This window comes from Pongo pygmaeus, chromosome 2, assembly GCF_028885625.2.
Source record: "Pongo pygmaeus isolate AG05252 chromosome 2, NHGRI_mPonPyg2-v2.0_pri, whole genome shotgun sequence".
Taxonomy (NCBI): domain Eukaryota; kingdom Metazoa; phylum Chordata; class Mammalia; order Primates; family Hominidae; genus Pongo; species Pongo pygmaeus.
The window spans coordinates 37,625,072-37,644,881 of NC_085930.1; positions in this window are offsets into that span (position 1 = coordinate 37,625,072).

The following is a 19,810-nucleotide window of genomic DNA, read 5'->3' on the forward strand; positions in this document are numbered from 1 at the left end:
TCGTAGGCAAGTGGAAGAAGAAGTAAGAGCAGGTTGAGAAAGAAATGAAGCTACAATACAGGCAAGCCAAGAGCCTCAAACAAACATATGTGAAACTGTGGGATTAAAATAGCCCATCGAGTTATCTTGCGTTAGGCTAAAATGGTGGAAATATCTTCACCACCATCAGTCATTAGATGTGGGCCAGCCTGGGAAGGGAATGGCCTTGATGAGAGGGGCTTTCAGTCACTGTTGGATCCTTGCAGGTGCTGATAGCTAAAGACTGAGCACTACCAGCAGCTGGGGCAACATACATTTCCTCAAAGAGGGATCCATTCAGTGCATCTCCATGTCCATCATACCCTCAAATTCAGGATTTTCGTGTATAATCTTTGAAGACAACTAAGTACAAATATCTGCTTTGTTCATACTAGCAATATGAGTTTGGGCAATTCATCTAAGAAAATTGGGTCTCAATTTCCTCATCTTTAAACCAGAGAAAATAATCCTTACCTCATAGAGTTATCTAAGTTCCATGCATAGCCCACACATGGTGGTCAACCCACAGCCAACATTATACTGAATGAACAAAAGCTGGAAGCATTCCCCCTAAAAACAGGAAAAAGACAAGGAAGTCCACTCTCACCACTCCTACTAAACATAGTGCTGGAAGTCTTACCCAGAGCAATCATGCAAGAGAAAGAAAGAAAAACATCAAATATGAAAAGAAGTCAAGTTATGTCTCTTCACTGATGGTGTGATTCTATGCACAGAAAACCCTAAAGACTCCACCAAAATGTTCCTCCAACTGATAAACAACTTAAAAGTTCCAGGATAAAGAGTCAGTATACAAAAATCAGTAGCATTTCTGTATACCAATAACATTCAAGCTGAGAGCCAAATCAAGAATACAATCCCATTTACAACAGCCACAAACAAAATACCTAATAATATATCTGGAAGTGAAAGATATCTACAAGGGGAACTACAAAACACTGATGAAAGAAATCAAACAACACAAACAATGGAAAAACATTACATGCTCATGGATAGCAAGAATCAATGTTATGAAAATGGTCATACTGCCCAAAGCAATCATAGATTCAGTGCTCTTCCTGTTAGACTACCAATGTTATTTTTCACAAAATTAAACAAATCTATTCTGAAATTCAATAGGCGCTGAAAAAAGAGCCCAAATAGCCAAACCAATCCTAAGCAAAAAGAACAAAGCTGGAGACATCACATTACCCAATTTCAAACTATTTTGTAAGGCTATGGTATCAAAACAGCCTGTTACTGGTATTAAAGTAGACAAATAGACCAATGGAATAGAATAGAGAAGCCAGAAATAAAGGGACACAACTACAGCCATCTGGTCCTTGAGAAAAGTTGACAAAAACAAGCAATGAGGGAAAGGACTTCCTGTTCAATAAATAGTGCTGGGATAACTGGCTAGCCATGTGCAGAAGAGCAAAACTGAACCCCTACCTTTCAGCATATACAAAAATTAACTCAAGATGGATTAAAAATTTAAATGTAACAACTCAGTATAGGAATCCTGGAAGAAAATCTAGGAAATATCATCCTGGACATTGGCCTTGGGAAATAACTTAGGACCAATTCCTCAAGCAATTGCGACAAAAATAAAACTTCGCAAGTGGGACCTAATTAAACTGAAGAGTTTGCACACAGCAAAAGAGACTATCAACAGAATAAATAGACACCCTACAGAATGGAAGAAAATATTCACAAACTATGCATCTGACAAAGGTCTAATATACAAAATATATAACAAACTTAGACAAATCAACAAGATAAAAATAAATAACCCCATTAAAACATGGGGCAAAGGACACGAACAGACACTTTTCTAAACAAGATATACAAGTGGCCAACAAACATGAAAAAAAATACTCAATATTCCCTAATCATTAGGGAAATACAAATCATGACGAGATACCATTTCATGCCAGTCTGTATGGCTATTATAAAAAAGTAAAAAAGTAACAGATATTAGTGAGGCTGTGGAGAAAAGGGAATGCTTATACACTGTTGCTGGGAATGTAAAATAGTTCGCCATTGTGGAATGCAGTTTCTAGGTATCTCAAAAGACTTAAAAAGAGAACTATTATTTAACCCAGCCATCCCATTAGTGGATATACACTCAAAGGAAAATAAATTGGTCTACCAAAAAGACACATGCACTCATACGTTCATTGCAGCACTATTCTTAGTAACAAAGACATGGAATTGTGAAAGGAAAATATCTTAGGCCCCCAAAATCACTAAACTAAAGGGAAAAATTCAAGCTGGGAACTGCTTAGGGCAAACCTGCCTCCCATTCTATTCAAAGTCATCCCTCTGCTCACTGAGATAAATGCATACCTGATTGTCTCCTTTGGAAAGGCTAATCACAAACTCAAAAGAATGCAACCATTTGTCTCTTACCTATCTGTGACCTGGAAGCTCCCTCCCACCTCGAGTTGTCCCACTTTTGCTTCAAATTGTCCCGCCTTTCTGGACCGAACCAATGTTCATTTTACATATGTTGATTGATGTCTCCTATCTCCCTAAAATGTATAAAACCCAAGCTGTGCTCTGACCACCTTAGGCACCAGTCATCAGGACCTCTTCAGGTTGTCATGGGCACATGTCCTCAACCTTGGCAAAATAAATTTTGTAAATTAACTCTGACCCCTCTCAAATTTTAGGGGTTCACAGAATCAATCTAGGTGACCATCAGTGGTAAATTGGATAAATAAAATGTGGTACATAAACACTGTGGAATACTATGCAGCCATAAAAAAGAAAGAAATCATATCCTCTGCAGCAACATAGATGCAGCTAGAGGCTATTATCCTAAGTGAGATACTACAGGAAAAGAAAACCAAATATTGCATGTTCTTACTTATAAGTGGGAGCAAAACATTGGGACATAAACACATGAATAACACTGAAGACTGTTGGGGAGAGGGAAGGGTCAAAACCTACCCACTGGGTACTATGCTCAGTACCTAAATGATGAGATCATTTGTACTCCATACCTCTACATCACGCAATATACTCAGGTAATAAACCTATACATGTACTCTCTGAATCTAAAATAAAAGTCAACATTATTTTTTTAAAAAAGACTACTTATTATGGATATGATTTACTGATTATTCTGTTAATGAATGAAATGGTGTTTTTATTACAAGTTTCTTCTTAATACTCATCTCTTGGAAGAAATATACATTCATATGGCTTAGAGTGGCTTGGACCTGAGATTATAAAAATTATCTTAAAATTTTCAAATTATGAAAGAGAACTTCGAGGTCTTAAGAATATATATAAACACACAAACATATGTGTATGTATATAAATGAATGTATATATATTTATTTGTATATATTCATCTATATTCACAAATAAATATGTATTTGTATATATTATATAAGTATTAATACACAATAACTCTGACAAAGTTCTCATCCTTACTGACTGCATATGGTAGTTACCTTTATTTTCTTCATTTCACAGGTGAGAATACACTAATTTAGTTTAATTAAATTATTTGCCTATATCAGTTTAAGGCCCCAAATCTAATACAATATACTTATTTGTCAAGGCTGGAGAACTTAGACAATCTCTAAATGTGTATTTTAAAAATTATCTCATTAAACATTTAAAAGCCAATTGCTTCACTTAAAGAATATACTCTACTTTTCGTTTTATATCAGTCGAGTTTCCTCTTTTCTAAGTTTAAGGTATAATTAAGTTGAAAATCACATATAATTAAAATTGTTATAGGAGATAATTAAAATCTCAGATGTAGTATGCACCTGTCTCAGAACTCCATTCTATTATGTTTTTGTTAACTGTATATATACGTATGTTCATATATTGCATTTCTTAAATACACATTTGTATTCATACGCAAAAATTTCATTTCCCATGAACCAGTTAGACCGTTCCTGTAGACATTATATCCATTTGACACAATGCTATGGGCTTTTCCTATTTTATTTACCACTATCTTATATGCTTGGGATTGCAGCTGGCACATAGTAGACAGTCAATAAATTAATAATTATTTTCACATGCTTGCATGTGCATCCATATCTCTGCAACTAGATTTTCAGTTCTCTAAAGGCAATGATCATATTGCTCTGGCACCTAGGATGATGCCTTAAATATAATACATGTTCAGCGATACTTATTTTATGATTAAAAGCTCTAAGCAGCTTGTTATAATACCTTCTAATACCACGAATGTCTATTTAAATGCAACCTTTCATAAGAGACCATTGTTCAGTAGAATAGTAGATGGTCCCTAAACACATGTCTCTATATATGCATCATGGAAGCTAATCAGAAATATTGGATACAGGTTTTAATCAGAGTTCCTCAATAATTGATACAAAACACAGTATGAAAACACAATATTTTAAAATACTGTAATTCACATAAAAGTACAAAGTTAAAATAAATATGTCAATTAAGTGTTTAACTTTCCTTACTTTTTGAGTTTGTTGTGGTTCTGATTTTCAAATATGTATTAGTTTTGCTTTTACTGTACATATAATTGAATCCTTTCTTTTCTTTATGGTGGCCTTTAGATAGACAGCTCTCTTTTTGCTGTATTTATTTGGGGAGACTGAGATGGCTAACAAAAATATACATCTTTTATTCTTATGAAGGTAATGATATATTACCATACAGAAGTTGAGAGAAGAATAAAAACATAGGAAACTACAGCAAGAAATACAAGATCTATACTATTTTTAATGTAAACGCAGTTTTGTGAAAGAGGATGTTTGTGAAAGAGAATCAAGAAAGAGGTAAATAAATAAGAAGGAAAAGCTCCATCATAGTCCTGGTTTTTCAGAAATGTTACACAGTTTCTGATATAGAGGTAGACAGAGAATAAAATTATAATTGAATTTAAAAATAGAATTTTTCCTTAACAAGTAAAAATATTAGAGCCTGTAAACCTATTTTAAAATAGGACTTTACACAGATACACCTGTGTAGTAATTCATTATTTAAAATAAACCAAACAACTGAGCAAAATAATGAAATAAATAAACCAAATGAAAAGAAAATAGGAATAAATAGTAGCCATCATTCAGAGTGATGAGTGATAAGGTATTATGTTTCATATTATTATGTTTATTATTATGTTTCAACAAGGTAAACGTTGGCAAACTTAAACTTCAAAAAGCGTTGAAAGAAAGAAAGAAGTGCTGGTGAGCTCTGAGAAAAGTTTTACTAGAAAATAAGTGAAGCATAGAGGAGCCATTGAAATAGGCGTGAAGTTAGGACATGAAGGCAGTGCTCGGCAAATATTCAGAAAAGAGGTAGAAGAGTTTATATGTAAGAAATAAAAGAGAAAAAATCAGTGAGGGATATGAAGTTCATGGTTTTGTTTTGCAATTTTGACATTGCTGCAACACCTAAAAACTATTCTTGTAAGGAATTTACCACCACACTCTGATACGACATAGTATCAGTAGTATTTGGGGAAAATGTATATAGAATAAGAGCGGAAAATAAGATACCACTTATTGAGTTTTATCTTACATCATCTTCACCATAACCCTATGATTACCAATTTATAGATAAAGAACAGGAGGGACACGGTAATTAACAAAATCCCCATGGTCTGAGAATAGAAGAGTCAGAATTTTTACCAGATATAACAACAAGACCAACAACTAGATGAATTCGTATTTCAGGCCGGAGTTTGAATTTAATTCTTTAAGAATCAAGGAGCCATTGCAGGTTTTTATTCAAGTTACAGGATTCTCTTATCAATAACTGTGCCTCATTATGATTGGGTAACTTAATTATGATAGCATCAAAATATCTGCTCACTGCCTGTTGAGAGTTTTCACACAGGGAGGGAAGCCCAGGCAGTACCAGGCAGTCTCTCTGAGCTTAGAAGGCAGGTGAGAGTCCTGGGAAACCAAGGAACCATCTGCCTACAAAGGCAGAGCCCCACAGAACACTCCCACCAGGCCTGGGCATTGCAGTTTACTGTCTCAGAATTTCCACTGAGGCTACAAATACTAATCTCTACAATTTGTGTCACTTTCAGGAAACAATGTTGCAACTTCCATAGGTGAACAACACAATTATTGTTCCTTTCTTTCCAGTAATAGAGGACAGATAATTGGCCTCTATTGTTTGTTTTGCATCTATTTTAAGATCTCCTCCATATAAGAAGAAAATGTAGGTGCTGGGCAACCTAAATGGCCGTACAAGTATGGAATAAATATAGCAAGCACCACTGAAAGCTTCCTCTGTAGAAGAGCTACGGGCTTCCCATTGATGGTTTCATTAAATCCTTACAATAGCACCAGGAGATAGGTATGGTTATTATATTCAGTTTTACACAGTAGGAACAAAAGATTTAGAGAAGTCAAATAATTTTTGCCTGTATAATAGGTGATGAAGTCAGGATTTGAAAAAATGTAATTCCTTAAATTGTACTATTATCCAGTGCATATACCATCTCTCAAATAAGGCAGCATTTGCTACATAGTTAACAAAAGGAAGGAGTGTGGCTATACTAGTTAAAATACATCTCCATCCCTGGAAAGAACAGTTCAAAAATAAGTGAAAGACAGTTTTTCTACTAATATTTTTTAATTCTTACAGCACTTGACTCAATACTTTACATATACCGCATACTCATAAGTTGTTACACAAATTTTTTTTTTTTTTTTTTTGAGACGGAGTCTCGCTCTGTAGCCAGGCTGGAGTGCAGTGGCGCGATCTTGGCTCACTGCAACCTCCGCCTCCTGGATTGAAGTGATTCCCCTTGCCTCAGCCTCCCGAGTAGCCGGGACTACAAGCGCCTGTCACCATGCCCAGCTAATTTTTGTATTTTTAGTAGAGACGGGGTTTCACCATGTTGGCCAGGATGGTCTCAATCTCTTGACATCGTGATCCGCCTGCCTCGGCCTCCCAAAGTGCTAGCATTACAGGCGTGAACCACCGTGCCCTGCCTCTGCAAATATTTTTTTTTAATTCGGAATGTGTGATTATATAAAAAAGAAAGAAACAAGGCAGAATAATTTCTTATTTTTCAAAGAATCCTCTCCTTCAACTATCATTCAAGGAAGCATTCTGGTCTTCCAAACTAAGCCCTGATAAAACATTAGGAACAAGTTTAGAATTATGAAACCACCTACACTTTCTTCTCAAGAGCAATGGAATTTCACCCTAAGTGAAAAGACACAATTCTGAATAGCTTTGAAATGAGATTTTCAGCACTTAAGCCGCTTAAGTCAATGCTGAATATTACTAGCATTACAGAGAAAGAAAAATACGCAGCTGGTAGATTCACAATACAAGGACTTGATGATAAAGAAGCTTCCTTGCGGATGAATAGGAAGGGCCACCTAGTCCTAGTATGACAATCAATAGAGATATTGTGGTGCAGCACAAGCCCCTGCAGGTTAATGAAAGGGACAGAAAAACCTGGAGGGGGAAAGGTGGCAAAAATGACAAAAAAGGTTCAATGATAAAATGTAGGGAAATACTGAGAGGGCAGAGTATCTCTCTAGGAGGTCACAAAAAATGACTAGTAGACACTTGATCAAAGTCTGTAACTTCAAGTTAAAAACATAAATGAAGTAACGGAGTTATTCAGAATCTCTGAATATACTAGGGAAAAGATCAGTGCCTTGAAACTAAAGAAAAGGTACTTTGAACTAATATTTTGGGGGCAAAAGGTTTTTTAATACTTTGAACAATTGGACAATAGGCTTAACACCTAAGGGAAGCCCATGAATGGATCTTAACTACAGTGTATGAAAGGTCGGAGATGAAATCAACCAGACCCAGGACTAAGTTGCTATCACAGTGGTAAGAATTAGGATTGTCCTTTTGCAAGTAACAAAGATTCTATCACTTAAAAAAATTCAAAATATTTTGTTTGCTTAATCAAACACAGTAACTCCTTTGGTGCCTTTTGAAGATTACTGTCACAATGCAAGTTCAACTTTAAATAAGTGTGAATAATAATGGGACTCTGCATTGTGTATTAAATGCATAACTAGAGGATGTTACATAATGAATTGTGCTTATTGAAGGTTCACTCACTATATATTCTGTAAGCATGTGTTTGGTTTATCATAGCTCCTTTGAGTAGATTCTAATCAGTCACATCAATGTAATAATGTGACTAAGTGCTTCCTACTCCTTATTCTTGCCTACTACCCATTACTGACTGTCTTGAAATGTTTAGTCATTTGGTACTCAACTGGGTTAGAAAAAGCAAACAAAAGCTCTGCTGAATGCTGCTTACTTGCCAACACATTCATGGGCAATTTTACCCAAATTCTATAAGGACAGTGGATTGCAAAATATTTTAACTAGAAATGCATGAATTTAAAGTGTCCTACACTTGTTTTATCAACCTCAAACTAAATGCATGCAGATGAAGTCTGGTTTGTGAAAAAGTCTTTATAAACATTCTTATTTCCTTTAGGCCAGGAACTTGGTCTTTGGGAACTTTTATAAATCCAATATATGCTGTTTATCAGAGAGCTCCTAATCTTTATTTTGTTTTATTTTTAAAAAAATCAAGAAAAGCGAAACCACCTCCTTTCTTTCTCATAAACTGCAGCTTTGAAAATTCTTTGTTTTGTCTACCTACTAAGCACCTACTTAATATTGGGTAACTAGTATAACCTGTACACAATAAATGATAAGAAATAATAAGTACTTTTCTATATGCAAATATAGATGTAATTTTTTAAAGTCACATGAATAAGTTATTTTACTCCATCAATTTTACAACTGAAGGATTTAATACTAAGAGTAGTTTACAACATGCCTAAGATCTTATAGTTATTTGAATAACAGTCAGAACTCGAATTCATGTATTTCTAATGCCAATGTTCATACTTTTTAATACCCTTTTACACAGTCTCATATTTACACCATAGAGGCTTATGATCCCTATACCAGGAAATGCATTTGACTTTGTTCCATTTCCATTAATGCAGTGATATTCCCTTGTAATTAGAGACAGTTTCTCATTAAACTGTGTCCCAGTGTAATATTTGACTTGTTGTACACAGTAAACAGTTGATGAGTAAGTAGTCACTGCTATGGTTTGAATGTTTTTGTCTCCTCCAAATGTATGTATTGGAAACTTTATCTCCAATGTAACAATGTTGGAAAGTGGAGCCTAATGCAGGGCAGAACCTTCACGAATGGATTAACGCCACTATAAAATGGCTCTCTGGAGTGAGTTCTCTTTTCTTGCTCTTATGCCACGTGAGGAAGGAGAAAGAAGGTCCTAACCAGGTGCCAGTGTCTTCTTCTTGGACTTTCCAGCCTCCAGAACAGTGGGAAATAATTTTCTGTTCTTTATAAATTGCCAAGTCTCAAGTATTCTATTATAGCACAAACAGACTAATAATGTCACTAAGGATGTGAAACAGGAAATTTCTTTTTTTCTATTCTATTAGAGGTAAAACTTTATTTTCTTGCAATTATGACATATCTTGTTCCTTTAGAAAGTTTCACTTTTAGAAAGTTTCAGGCTCCATTTTCACTGCCTCCCTTTTCCTAACCTTGACCAGATCCTTTACATATGGCCACAAGGTTATATAATAGAATAATGGCTTTGAAGTGTAAAAATTATGATTTCATATTATTATTTCTCAGTAACTTTGTGAAACTCGACAGGTTTCTAAACTGTGTTGACTAAAAACCTCCTAATATAAAAACTGAGGGTGTAGGTGTAGGTGGTGTTATGATATTTAGCCCCAAAATGGTACAAATAGTAGGCACTCAATAATGTAATAGGTGATCTCTTATTACCAAACATCTTAATTATAACCAATTATGAGACATATATAGTTTAATAATAAACTTCAGGAAATATGTATTAGTACATGATATTACCATGCACCAAGTCTAGTCTGGATTTTACTAGAGTTCAATATTAGTCTAGCAACAATAAAAGATATGATGTCTCTGCTCTCAAGTGGTTCCAAGTGTGGTGGGAAACACAGATAATGAAAAAAATAATTATGCAACAATAGGCTACAATAATGGTATGAGCAGAGTGCTATGGGAACACAGAGAAAGAAACAATTAACTGTCCAGGGTCAGAGTAACCTCAGATAAGATAATTTAGAGGAACAATTAATTTTTTAAAAAAACACATAGTGTTCCAAAGAACAGGTAATTCTGTTGTGAGCTCATTAAACAAAGACCATACTAAAAGCCTAGAATTTCCCGTAAGCTAGAATGTAACTAGCTTCCACTGTAGCACAAAGACCCGGAACCATAAGAGCACTTTCTGTAGTATTTATTATTAATTTTATTATGTGATATATAGGCAAACAAGTGAACTTGCAAGAGGAAAGGTCAACATTGCTGACTTAAAGAGAACCGAACTCCTTATCGGAAAACAATGACTTTGACTACACACTTCGAGAATAGATCACATGAGTCTTAATTTTATGAAATGTCTCAAATCTTGGCTTAGTGCCATCACTGATTTTTATTTGAAGTCACATGTTAAAAAGGAAGAAAAATAAATAAATGTAAATATCATCAAAGAAAGAAAGGCAGGAATTTTTCCATGAACAAGAGGCCAAATTTCCAACATCATAGTAGCACAAGCAAGTGGTATGAGAATGTCATTAGAGTTTAGTGTGTTTACACAGATTTACCTCAACTTTTTCTGCATTTACCTTTAGTGGATTTAAAGAGAATTGCGTGAAATTAAATAAGTGTCTAAAAGATATTAAGGAAAAATTATATTTTTTTCCCAAATTTTAAATTATGAAAAGATCATTGGAAAAAAAATAAGTCTTTGAGACTCATAGAATGTACAACACCAAGTGGGACCATCACTTCGGTGATGATGATGTGCCAAAGTAGGTTCATCAGTTGTAACCAATATACCACTTTGGTTGGGATGTTGATAATGAAGGGACTGTGCATGTGTAGGGACAGGGGCGTATGGGAAATCTCTGTACCTTCCTCTTAATTTCGAGGTGAGCCTACCACTGCTCTAAAAACACAAAATCTTAAAAACTAAAATAAAAATGTTTTTATAGCCATTATTTTCCATCCCCATGCCTGTTTTCTTAACTCTGAAATAAGGTGGCTTCATCACCATTCTAATTCTACAATTTATTTCTATTTCTAGAAAACTGAGACTTTCAGCATCACCAGCCACATTGTCTGCTTTTAAAGAACCATAGAAGCACCTCCTCAATTACAGATTAAGTGAGCCGCCATAGTGGAATAATTTTTTAAATTGCAGTGATTTGAGTTTTTCCAAAAATTGCAGGATAGTTATTTTTTATTTCTGTTGAGTTGAGGTAGATAATTTGTTTTAAAATGCAGTGATGCAACTGATACGTACATTGAAAGAGTTACTAAGGCTATTTACAAACTTGTTATTTTTACAACAGTTCTAGTTATTAAATGCACATTATGTGCTTGGCATTGTCATTCTCTTTACACATTTCATTTCATTTCATCCCCACAGCCATCTTATTAAGTAGGTGTTATAACTGTTTCCATTACAAGATGATGAAAGTAAGATTCAGAAAATGGAAGTGACTTGTCAGGAACATAGAATTAATTCATATCCCAGGTACAGTTTTAAGCTGAGTCTTTTTGATTTTACACCACCAATCATGTCTCTTAATCATGAGCTTCAGATGTAGCATTAATAGAAGAGTTTATTTATAGTTCTGTATTGTTTGGCTGTTGCCCTAAGAGCTTATTACAATTGTGGACAGTAAAATAATAGATATTTCTAATTGTAAGCCATTAATATTTGTGATAATATATGTATAATAACTCCATGAAGTCAGACACTCAGCCAGGTTCTACTATCATAGAGTCCACCATAAGTTAAAAACAACTGGCACATAGTAAGCCTGCAATAGGCACATAATATACACATTTGCCAAATCATTGAATTTTGCTGGACTAACAACAGCATCAAAAAGGAAAGTTTAACTCAACAAAAATAAAAATACGATTTACTCATGCAAGTCTGAAGATAGGCATGGATTCATATGCACAACCCAAATTACCTTAATAACACAGCAATAAAATCCAATCACAATTCCCTACAGAGATTTTGCACTCCAATGACTAGTGACTAGAACTGTCCTTCTATTCAAGCACATTAATTGTATACTCTGCATCTAGTAGTGACTCAGAAGTCTTGTGTTTCCCTAAATGGATGGTATTATTTTAAAAAGTTAAACAACGAAACAAAAGTAATTCTCATGTAGAATAAGCAAGTAACAATGGCAGCAGTAGACCCAAGGTGCTTGGTTATTAATATTAATCTAACACTCCCTCAACTATCATACTCTACTGTGGCTATGTAGAACCTATTGGCAGCCTGAATATAACTTTTAAAAATTACTCTTCCTTAAACAATTAAAATAAAGAGAAGACTTCTCACCACAAAATGTTCATGCATGCTAAAAGCCTTATTTGGTTTCCATAACCAATAGAAAATTGTTATTTTTTTTAAAAAAAAAGCTGGCTTTGGTCTCAGATTTCCACAAATCTGTTTACTCCCTCCACAAAAATCCATATGTCCAAATTGTCTGTGTTACAAATTAGACCTAGACAATATTCCCTATGAAGTTTTATCTGATAGGAATACTAGAACTTCAGTTCTATGAGACAATTCTTTCCTCCCAGTTTTAAGAGAGGGGGTGGTATCTGTATGATGTTCCCAGGCTTGCTCAGGGTTGAATTGGCTTATTAAAAATTCCTGGCCAGGCACGGTGGCTCACGCCTGTAAAAGCACTTTGGGAGGCCAAGGCAGGTGGATCAGCTGAGGTCAGGAGTTCGAGACCAGCCTGGACAACATGGCAAAACCCTAACTAAAACTCTACTGAAAATACAAAAATTAGCCGGGCATGGTGGTGCGTGCCTGTAATCTCAGCTACTAGGGGGGGCTGAGGCAGGAGGATAGCTTGAACCTGGGAGGCAGAGGTTGCAGTGAGCCAAGATCGTGCCATTGCACTCCCGTCTGGGCAACAGAGCGACACTCCGTCTCAAAAAAATAAAAAATAAAATTCCTTACTGACTTGTATTAATATAATACAAGAATATAATACAGAGAACACAATTCAGCACAAAGTACAAATTTTTATTCAAATAATTCTATTAGCATAATTATCTTTTTTGAGTAAATTAAATGTACGTTATTATACTTGATGTGCCACAAATTGTAAAAGCAAAAAATTTCACTTGTAAGTTTCTGCAGTTCTCCAGTAATTAGCCATATTGCGCCCTGGAAACTAAAATTAAATACATAAATTAAACCAGTGGGGGAGATAATAACATTGTAAAGGGGGTCCATATTTACCACAGCATATTGTACCTGAGGCTCAGCCTTAGAAGAGCCACTGTGGGCTCGGTCACACAAGAATCAAACAAGGTTTCCCATAGATGTGAGCTAGTGACTGAGATAATCACTTGGTATGGCACCCTACTAAAGGAAAATTCTATCTCTGATCAAATCGTATGTATGCAAATAGGTCTCTTCTGCCTACTTTCTGAACATTGTTCAATCCCTTAATCTTGTGATACTTAGGGTATGAATTCAGCAGCAAGGTATTACATAAATTCAGCACTACGATTAATATCCTTTCCAATTTATACAAAGGAAACTTTCAGCTATTAGTTTTCTAAAGTCACATACATAGAGACATAACAAGGATGTTCACTGGAAGTAGATTTTGTTGAATTTATAATATTTATATTAGCTACAGTTAGTGATAATTGCTCCCCAGATGACAAGCCTAGGGAGTACTCTGTCTACTAGCTAATGATACTTAGTTGGATGGAAAGATCAGTCTGACGCTAAGTTTAAAAGCAAAAAGAGTAAAAAGAAACATGAAGTTCCCATAACGTTTTATTCCCCTCTGCATAGTCATTCTTTCTGATAAGATGGGAGATAAGTAACAAAATAACACTATGTATTAGATTTTCCTTTGTGAGCCCCAGGCACATAGTGAAACCCAATTTAAACACATATTCTCTGACTACAAAAGACAAAATGGGTAGGAGTAGGAGGCTGTCTCCCTAGTAATGCTGGTACCACAGCGTCATCCAATATTCCCCATAAATACCTGAACACCCTGACCATAGATGTTCATTTCAGCCACATGTTCTTTTCAAATAAAATCTGCATTGCTAGAGTAGGAGAGATTTTATGGTATAAGCTAATAATAATAATTATTATTATTATTTATTTATTATTATTATTATTATTTTTTTTTTGAGATGGAGTCTGGCTCTGTCACCCAGGCTGGAGTGCAGTGGTGCAATCTTGGCTCACTGCAAGCTCTGCCTCCTGGGTTCACACCATTCTCCTGCCTCAGCCTCCCGAGTAGCTGGGACTACAGGCGCCCGCCACCACGCCCAGCTAATTTTTTGTATTTTTAGTAGAGACAGGGTTTCACCGTGTTAGCCAGGATGGTCTCAATCTCCTGACCTCGTGATCCACCCACCTAGGCCTCCCAAAGTGCTGGGATTACAGGCGTGAGCCACCGCGCCTGGCTAATAATAATTATTGTATTATTATTAATAAAAAAGATAATAAAAAAGGAAGATAATAAAAAAATTAAAAATCAGCACTAAATGTGACAATCTTTTAATCTCATTTCAATGCTCACCAGAGAGGATTCTTCATTAAAGAGGCAGAAACAACTAGTGTTAGCACAACGGATGCATGGTGGCAGGTATGGAAGCTACAAATGGAGCCAATATCATGGGCATATACTCACCAAGTCAGGAGATACTGCTATTGTCTAATGCCCAAACTGCCAGCAACAGAGACCAATGCTGAATCCTTGATAGACACTATACTTCAAGGTACCAACCCGCCTATTGATGGTATTTTGAAATTCAGTTATGGAGGGGTCAAGAGATTTATTTTGACTGGATTCCATATATATTCTGCATATGGATTTATTTGCCTTTTCTGCTCACAGAACCATTATTTGAGAATTTCAGCGTATTTGATCCAACAACATGTGATCCTAATAACATTATATCAATAAAAGATGCACACGTTACAGCAAAGGTTTGTGGGATTGTGTCCATAATGTCCAAGTTGTCCTATCACATACAGTACCACCCAGAAGTGTTGGCCTGATAAAGCTAGAGAATATAATTTGATGGCACAACTGAGGCACCAGCTTGAAGATGATATCCTGAAAGGGAGAGAACCATCCTCCAAGATGTAGTATGTACTCCTATCAGTGATCCTTATATGGTATAATGTCTCCAATAGCAAAGGTGTTGCTATGGTATAAATCTTTGTGTCCCACCCCCATCAAATTTATGTATTGAAACCTAATCACCAAGATGATGCTATTGGAAGGTGGGTTAGGGGAGGTGATCAGATCATGAAGACAGAGCTATCATGTATTGAGTTAGTGCCCTTATAAAAGAGTCCCCAAAAAGCTGCTTTGCCATTTTACACCATGTAAGGACACAGTGAGAGAGTGCCATCTATGAACCAGGAAATGGATCCTCAGTGGACACTGAATCTGCCAGTGCCTCGTTCTTAGACATCCCAGCTTCCAGAAATATGAGAAATAAATTTCTGTTGTTTGTCAGCCACCTAGTCTACAGTATTTTGTTATAGCAGCCTGAATGAGCTAAGACAGATTTAGTCCATGCTTTCATATTAAGAAGTGAGTGTGCTGCTATAACAAATACCTAAAAATGTAGAAGCAGCTTTGAAACTGAGTAATAGGTAGAGGCTGGGGGAATTTTGAGGTGCATGCTAGAAAAAGCCTACATTGTGGTGAATGGGCTGTTACAGATGATTCTCATGAGGGCTCAAAAGCAAAGAAGGAGATCTGTAGAGAAAGTCTCAATCTCCTTAGAGACTACATGAGTGTGAACACAATGTTGGTAGAAATATGGACAATAAAGTCTATTCTAATGAGGTCTTAGACTGAAATGAAGAAAATGTTACTGGAAACTAGAGGAAAAAACAATCCTTGTTGTTAAATAACAAAAAACTTGGCTGAATTATTTGTATCCCAGTGTTTTGTGGAAAGTAGAACATGTAAGGTGTGAAATAGGATATTTGGCTGAAGAAATGTGTAAGCAAAATGTTGAAGGTGCAGATTGGCTTCTCTTGGAAACTTATGGTCAAATGTGAGAAGAGATAAATGATTTAAAGACATATGAATTTAATCAAAAGGGAAGGAGAATTTTAAAATTTGGAAAACTCACAGCCCATCCATATTGAAAGGAATCAGAAAGTATGTTTGAAGGAAACCTGGTGGTGTGGCCAAATGTCATCTGATAAAGAGATTATGCAGTAATTTAACCAGAAGCCAGAACCTATTGTTTAAGATAGTGGAAGAGTGAATCTGAGGGCATTCTTTAGATTCTCAGGGCTATCCTTCCAATCACAGGACCAGAGGGCCAGAGCCTGGCCAGACTATTTCAAAGGAGGGGCTGTGGGCACCCATGGGGCTTCAAGGCTCGATGCCTTGCACTGCCATAGGGCTCTGTTCCCTGAGTTATGGTGCAACACACCTTGGTTACCTCAGTGGACATGAGTTCTTACTCATCCCACTTTCAGTTCTGGGGACTCAGGACACAGTTCTGTGCAGTACAGGCCATAGTGATTGCCCCTTCAGAGGCACAGATGGTAAACCTTAGCAGTGTTCGGGTGATGCCATCTTCATTGGCTTGCAGAATACACCTAGACTTTAAAGAATGGAGCCAACCAGGGAAGGGCAGAGGGCTACACAGAGGACCACTGCAAGGATAGGTCCACAGAATCTCAACCAGGACAAAGCGTAATAGAGCTGTGAGGGTAGGGTTTCCCCATGACCCCAGACCAGCAGAGCTACCAGTGTGTGATTCCAGCAAGGAATAGCTTCAGGCATGCAACTCTAACCTATAAGACATGCAATGTGGGCTGCCCCCAGCAAAGCCACATGAATAGAGCTGCCTGGAGCCTCGGGAGCCCAATCCCCACCACAGCGTGTCCAACAAGAGGAACACTGAGTCAAAGAATATTCTCAAGCCTTAAAATTTTATGTTTCTTGCTCACTTGGGGTTTGGACATTCTCGGGATCTGTTACTCTTTTTTCCTTTCTTCTTTCTTTCTTTTGGTACTCTATGCCTCTCCCACTATTGTATTTTGGAAGAATATAACTTGTTTGACTTCACATGCTCACAGCTGGAGAGCAATTTGCCTCCGGATGAATCATACCTTCAGTCTCACCCATATCTGATTGAGATGATACTTGGATGAGACATTGGACTTAGATTCTAATTGGTGCAGAAATAAGTTAAGATTTTGGGGGTTATTAAGATGGAATAAATGTATTTCACAGGCAAGAAGGGCATTAATTTCAAGAGGTTGGGGAAGAATGTTATAGTCTAAATGTGCGTCCTCCAAAATTCATATGTTGAAACCTCATCACCAATATGATGGTATCAGGAGGTGGACTTTCAGAGATGATTAGGTCATAAGAGCATAAATCTTATGGACAGCATTAATCATTATAAAAGAAATTCCATAAAGCTGCTTTGCTCCTTTCCACCATGTGAGGAGTACACAGTGGGAAGGTGAAATCTATGAATCAGAAAATGGGCCCTAACCAGATACTGAATCTGTTGGTGCCTTTCTCTTGGGATTACCAATCTCCAGAACTATGAGAAATAAATTTCTGTCGTTTGTAAGCCATGCAGTCTATATTGTTCTGTTATGGCAGCTCAAACAGACTTGGGGGTCTAGAGATTAAAGGGTGAAATCAGAAATGGCCCCATTTACCATCACTCTCAGTGACCCACTTGGATGATTGCACTTCCAACTCTATAACTCAAGGCTTTGTGACTTTAGAGGTCTTGTTCTCCAGACTAAGAATACTTCCACTTGGAAACATGGTAACACAGCTTAAGTAATATTAACCTATGGTTGGCACCTGAGCACTTTAAGTTCTGTGCTGAGATATCAGCTTGCAAGCAAAGCAGTCACTATATGACAAGTGCAATTGATCCTGTGCATCAGGAACAGGTATGGCTGCTGTTTCACAAAGTGAGAAAGTTAAGACTGGTAGCTAGGTGATCCAACTGGATGTTCCTTTTTATTCCTTTGCTCTCATTTAAATGATATAAGAATAAGTGCAATAGCCACAACCCGAGAAGAACATGGCGACTAGGGGCTAAAGTCTCTCACAGATATGGTCTGAATTGATTGATTTCAGAGGAACTAACCATGAGTGGATAACAGAATAAATAAATAACAAATCATGAGTATCAGTTGTAGTCTCAATACCAGCTGCAGCTGCAGAAGATATAATGTATCCCACTAGCAGTCCTCTTACAAATTTATCTTAGGAAAAGAGTCCCACCAGAATCTTGAAGGAATTGCTCCCAGAAATAACATAAACAAATGAATCAAAGTAGTGCATAGTGTGGACTTCACTAGATGCGTTGCTGCTGCTTAGATTCCCTAATTCTTTAAGGACTGAAGAACGCATTTGCTCAAGCTTCTAGAATTAAATAGTTGATGTAGCCTGGACTCTTTTCCTTAACGTGAGAAAATTCTAAATGTCATCCTACTCCAGAGTTGCTTGTGGGATTAAATGAGTCCTTTGTTGTGACTGTACCAAAGCCCATTGTCCAGTGTCTCTCTCTGACCATTCCTGTTTTCTTTAGTCTCCCACAGTGTTGATTTTTTTTTTAAATCCCACATATAAATATCTACCTCAGAATCTGCCTTACAGGAAGATGTACCTATGAGAATGATACAATAAGAAAGTAATACCAAAGTTCACATTAGTTTCCTAGAGTTGCCATAATTTCCCACAAACAGACTGGCTTAAAACAACAGAAATGTATCTCTTGGAGTTCTGGAGTCTAGAAGTCCAAAACGAAGGTGTCAGAAGGCGTGGTTAATACTGCAGGTTTAAAGATAGACTCTATCTCGTGCTTTTCTCCTAGCTTCTGGTGGTTGCTGGCAATCGTTAGTATTATTTGGCTTGTAGGTACATTATACCAATCTCTGCCTCCATTTTCATACTGCCTTCTTCTTTATATGTTACTGTGTCAAGATTTCCCTCTTCTTATAAGGACACCGGTTTTTGGATTAGGATCCACCAGAATTTAGTATGACCTCATCTTAACTTGTTTGTATCTACAAATATTCTTTTTCCAAATAAGTTCACATTCTGAACTTCCAGGTGGACATAAACTTCAGAGGGACTCTATTCAGCCTAGTACACAACAACAGAATAAAGAAGAAAAGTTATCTGATAATCTCAATCAATGCAGAAAAAGTATATACAAAGTCAATAACAATTCATTATTTAAAAAAAATTTTCAGCTAAGAATAGAACATCTTTAACCTGATAAACATCATCTACATAAAACTTACAGATAACAACATAATTAATAATGAAATATTGAGTGTTTTTTTCCTAAAATGTTGAATAAGGCACAAAAATACCTACTTCCCTTATTTTTAGCAATGTGGTAAAAAGGAAGAATTAAAACACTCTTGATAACAGACTTTATTGTTTCCACAGAAAATTTTAAGAAATCTACAAAATACTAGTGGAACTAATGAGTGAATATAGCAAGTTTGTCAGAAGTAAAGCCCATATAAAAATTTATCTGTATTTCTCTAATATCCTAGCAAGTGATTGAAAAATAAAATTAAATTTAAAACACTACTATTTACAATGAAGACATAAAATACATAGAATAAATCTAATATTACATGTGTAACAATTTTACATCAAGCTGAAAACGTATGCACTAAAAGTATATATATGCAAATACCTAATAA